Source organism: Melitaea cinxia, chromosome 15 (assembly GCF_905220565.1).
Source record: "Melitaea cinxia chromosome 15, ilMelCinx1.1, whole genome shotgun sequence".
Taxonomy (NCBI): Eukaryota; Metazoa; Arthropoda; class Insecta; order Lepidoptera; family Nymphalidae; genus Melitaea; species Melitaea cinxia.
This window is the reverse complement of record NC_059408.1, coordinates 8,533,255-8,539,345: the sequence shown is the minus strand read 5'-3', so window position 1 is coordinate 8,539,345 and position 6,091 is coordinate 8,533,255.

Here is a 6,091-nt window from a genome sequence, read left to right as displayed (position 1 = left end):
CATAAAAGTACAATGGTCTGGTCGGAGTCGATGCTCGCTATGATATATTTATTTCGGTCTTTCAGCGACGTGAATTTGATCACTAATATAATTTATACCGACTTTTCAATACCCGTTCAGGCATTTACATGCCCGTATATTAAACACGGGCGGTTTATCATGCTGAGTCTGACTCACTCTCGACAACGGTCAATTTTGTCGACGTATTTTATTATATGGTAATTTTCTTTTATAATTTTTTTTTATTTCGGCGAACTGAAAAACTTCTCTCTTCATCGGAACTCAGTTTTAATATTCATAATTGCACAACGATGGAAAATTCGGTTGCATAAGCTGCTTGTAGTGTGTTGGGTTTCATAGTTTGTTTTTATAAAACTAATGACTTTTATAGGGCTGTTTACAACCAGTTTGGTGCATATATTAACATACATATGTTTATTTGATATCTTGATCGTATCACATTATAACAAAATGGTTTCTGACCTCAAAATATTTTGCCGTCAATGTTTAGGTTACTGATAGAAGTTTTGTCAAAAGAATAACTATGTCTGGCTTACCATCGAGCTGGCTCTACATACAGGCAACTTTTGTTTGTTTCGTTTTTCTGTTATAGTGGAATAAATAAAAATCTCACTGAAAATAATTATGTGTAATATTTTTAAGTCACTATGAAGTATTAGTGATAATCAAAGGTATGATGATGTGATGATGACTTAATTAGTCACAAGTTTATAAAAACATGACATGTATGTTGCCACTCAATATTAAACTGAACAATTTTTTTTTTAATTTCAATCCTAAATGTGGCTCACGGTACGTGCATAGATTCAAGTTGCGAAACAGTAATATTTCTCTTAAAAATACAAACACCCTTGCCGTTTGTCCAACCACTTAACGTATAATCTGATAGCAGTTAAGTTTACATTTATACTTCACATTACATTGAACACACGCCACACATTATTATTTAACAAAACACAGAAGTTAATGGGTCTCTTAACAGTTAATCAACATTCCATTAATTTTATTTTACTTTAGCTATAGAATTTATAATCCCGTTGCGTGCTATTGGAGAAAGTGTGTTACGATGTTTCGATCTGTACTAATGAACTAAAGGACTTCTGACTTTTAATTTTTATAGTAGCGTAGATTGATTATTCAAATGTTTAGATCCAAATTATGTTGGGTTATAAATTTCCAGTTTTGTAAATAATAAAAGGGACACAGATATTTATTTATTTTTTTATTAATTTATTTATTTTACAACCCGGGATCTATTCATGTCATTCTGAATTTGTAATTCCAAAAATTACTAAAAATTAATTATTAAAAATATATATAAGAAAGCGAATACTCAATAAAATACTAAGGCCGTATTATTCAAAATCCAAAATAGATTATAAAGCTGAATTGTGTGTTTGAAGAAACTAATCTTTAAAAAAAAAAGTTTTTGTGTCAGTTTATTTATCGTAGAGAGACAGACGTCGGCGTCGTATTACGGACTCAAAGGAAAGAAGTAATCAATAAGTAAATTTTAAATAATCTGATAAATATAGAAATCAAACATATGAATACACGAAACAGCGCCGCTTATCTATTATTCTTAAACGTGGAGAATATTCCCTTGATATTTGTAATGCTATATTTGGACATAAACTTGGTTATATAACTCAATTAGCAGGCAAGTAGGCGATAGCTGTAGTAACTTGTAACACACCCACTCCATAAAATTGTTATAATAGCAAAATGCCCAATTAGGTAGAGAAAGTATTATAAAAAAAACTCTATCTCACGTCTATCTTACTTTATTTTAAATAAAAACATTAAAATATCACAGGTCAAAGTGTAGAATTCATTTATATAGTTAATTACTTATATAATAAACTTAACATATTATGGTACTTATTTGCTTTGTTATGAGGTGCGCTACTATGACATTAGGTTAATTTTTTATAGCCCCTATTCTAGTCAAATGAATATTTTTATTTTAAGTAAGAATGTAGACATTAATTCTGTAGCCATTAAAAGAAATCGACTGTATAGTTTTAAATTAGGTATTACTAAAAAATAAATAAACTGTCCTTCTAATATTTGTTCGTTTGGTAAGTATTACGTAGATCTAATTGCTAGTAGTTAAAGTAGTTTAAATCGCATAAAAATGTTATTTAAAATAACGTTACTTTGTCAAAACCTATTTCATGCTTTGAAATAGAAAACCATCCCAAAATATGCTTGATAATTTTGCTGGAGATACGTGTTTATAATTAGATACAATATAATATTAATGCATACTTTAATGAGAATCATACTATTAATATGTTATTTATTTTAAATACTAATTGCTATGTAGTAGTTACTAGCCATTATTAAATTTTAATTATTTTTTGTTTTCAACAAATGTCTTCTATTTCAAGTAAAGTAGCAGTAAATTATATTATCTAATAAAATGTTATTATCAATACTATATATACATTTTATTATATAGATATTATGTAATTTTATGGCTTCCAATAGAACACGACGGTAATAGAATAACTGCTTAAAACGCTACTAAACTCATCGGGATCGCGCTATGGTGTTATAATCCTCATGATTGCGGGATGCTGTGATTGCGCCGCTTCCTCAGAAACGGGACTGGCATTCCTGTCATTTATATCTGCATGATTTACAGCTATCAATATTGTTCACGTAAACCGTATTTTATTTTGCTGGAGTTATGAGTTTTAACAAACATTGGCTTACTAAATTCTATATTATTGTTTAAGTAATTAGTGGTTCATCATGAATGTATGTAAGTAATATTATTTCACGTTAAGTCCATGAGGATAATATTTATTTACATCATATCAATGTAGGAAATTATAGTCGCAATACAAGAAGTTAATTTAGTGGCCGTTTTGTATCCAAGCATACAATATGTTACGCAATATTTATAGCGTGGATTGTTTTTTGCTCGCCTCAAAAGCGTTGTTATGGTGGCTTTCGATATTATATTATTGGCAAGCATCATTTTATAACTTATGTATTTGCATGTTTACGAGTCTCTCCCGGTAGGTGGTCTCCGCGATTTGTCCGGCGCAATGGTAACTATTTGACAGGTTGTTAAACGAATACCATTAGCAGAAGTAACTTGGTGCATCATTAATACTTGCATCCGATTCTTGTTCCATTGTATTTTCACATCAATTTATAACGACTAAACATGACTGAATTATTTAACAGCATAATAAACGTAATTGCGATTGTTAAAATGTAATCAATAGAAACCATTTAATAAAATGTGGAAACTTTATAGTATTTGTAAATCACAGGCGATCAAGAGTTATGGTTGCAAGAATATGTTGTAATGAAGGGCCGACTAAAATATTGCATCGCGTTTGAGGTCACAGGTCACACAAGTTGCATCAAATCTGCACTTTCGATGCACTAGTGAAAGGCGCATCCTCGAATACAGGTGTGCCATGAGATCGTAGAATGTAATACTAATAGACTTAACCGCTATTCGGCCCTGCTGGTACAGTAGCATTCCTTTTTTGTCTATTAAATGCATCAAAAGCAAATCGCTCAAAGCGGAAACTTTGTGAGATGTATTTACAGCATGTGTTATGTTATGTTATTCATCTATGAATTGGTAAATTTCAAGATACGAATGGACCCTTAGTATAATGCGGCTGATAAGCAGTCATATTTAGATATTATTTTAATAAATACTTTTATTACCTCACAAAACAAAATTATTTAAATTGTGTTGAATGGTACTGCTTTTTGCGTTTTGGTTTGTCTTCAATATCTCAATTGCGGCGGAAATAATGTTCAAACATCGTGCAGGTTGTCTCTTATTATGGAGGAAGTACATAGTAGTGTTGTTTCATTAGTGTCGTTCAGTTATTACGGGGCGGTCTCGTAGAAAATTGTCGTTGAATGCGGCTAATGTAACGGGAAATGCGCCGCGCCAATTATAACCTTTGCATCGATGCTTCTACTTTCTTATTACTAACTTAATATGTATTTTTATAACCCGTATTCAATGATATTCAATCTATGCCAGTACAATAAACTAAGATATGTATTCTTGTCGTCTTTCAAAGCTACATTATTTAGGATTTACATTTGCTATTCAACCCCGTTTTACCAGCGTCATGTTACAATGGACGCACTAGTGAATTTAGTTTGTCTAAAATTCTAAACACAACACATTTTAATAAAAAAAGTATATCCTTTTTCCATATGTAAAGTTTTACATATATTTTTTAATCTCCGATATTTTATGATAGAAATTTCTTATTAGGCAAGATGGTAATGTAAAGCATGCATTAAAGCATAACTGTTTTATTATGTATGGTTAGACATGGAAAGGAACAAAGATGTATCTTTTTATTGATTAAAGTTGGCTATCTGATCAAGTTTCCGAATACGGCTTATTTATTGACCGCCTTGTCTCTCTTGTACATGAAGAATTCTTTATTTAATTGTTTGCCTTGTGAATAATATAGATCTTTATATTTTATACATTTACCTAACATTCTTAAGTCCTTGTTAATATTATCCATAGATTTTTTTTTGTTTGTTTATTGAAGCTACAAATATAGTCGCCACGTATAACACGTTTCGTGTTTCACGATTCGCCGTTTTTATTTATCTGTCCATAATCCTATTTCATCACGCGTAGATAGTAATAATATGTGTAATATTTTATATCCTAACCTCCAACAAACGTACATTCTCATGCAAATTTAATTTATTTTAAATAAATCCCGATTCAGAGAATCTGAACATTAATTATTATTTAAAATGTTTTTAATAAAAGTGTTAATAGATATTACTTAGTTTGGTCCCGTTGCATGATATGAAAATATATCTTAACTTACCGTTACAGTAATATCAATTTTTAACTTGGAATAAAAATAAGTAGCTTGGAATAATCTGCCTGTAAAATTTTGCTCTTCAATATCGTTTTCACTATTAGATTCATAGCAGAACTGTACCTACTTAATGTTTAAACAGACGGTCAACGTACTTCGGTAACCATCTTATTGGTTGTTCGCTCGTTTAATAAGTATTAAGCACATTTTCTTTTAAATAAAACGTATTAAAACTAGCTAAATTAACTATCTACTCGAATACCTACTAATTACAGAATTAAGGTTTTATTAATATTTTATTTTTAATTACTATAAAAATAACAGTATTTTTTATTTAGGAGGCACTCAAAATTGATGACATAAAAATTATCAATTTTTTTTTAGTTTTATATATTTTTAGTAAGGCATATATTATTTTTATAAAGTTTAGTTTTAATTCTAGAGTTTCCTAAGTATCAATTATTGCATATTGTGACGGTATTTTAAAGTATATTGTTAACGTTTGTGCTATAATCGGTCATTTTCCTACTTTGATTTAATGTTAATTGTAACAATCTGCAAGAGCTCGGTAAAGCTCTCTTCAAAATGTATAGACTAAGGGTTAAATCTTATTCCACTATGCTACTTCACAGCTAGAGGTATTGTCGTCTGTTTTTTTATTACGTCTTTTCTGTCATCTTTATATTTAAGAAAAAATTCATAGCTATAAAAGGTATAAAAATACAAATAAATGTAAAAAGAAATTCATGTTTTGGTTATAGACCTTATTTACAACCGCAACCAACTGCGTAATAATACTTCATCGAGTAACTAGTAGAAAGCGATCAAATTGCAATTGAATATCACGTTTAGCGTGAAGGATAAATACCCCATGTCTTTATGTCGTTCAGCTTTCTCGATGTAAGGGCTGCACCACACGTTGTGATTAACCGTCTTGACAGTTTAGCTAAACATATAATTGATAGAAGCAAACGTCAGATTGTGGAAATATACCGAGTGCTCGATGTACACAATAAAAACATGTAATTAGTCTAAATCAGGTACGATTATAATTGCACGTTTCTATGTGTTAAGGCGGATAGACAAGTATATTGAATTAATCGTAATAACTCGATGAATTCTGGTTTTCGGCTTTTTATCGATGTCTTATTTAAAATATATTTATAATTTTTTTAATTTCAATTTTAGAATTAAATTTAAATAGTATAATTGGAATTTACGTTCTTAAT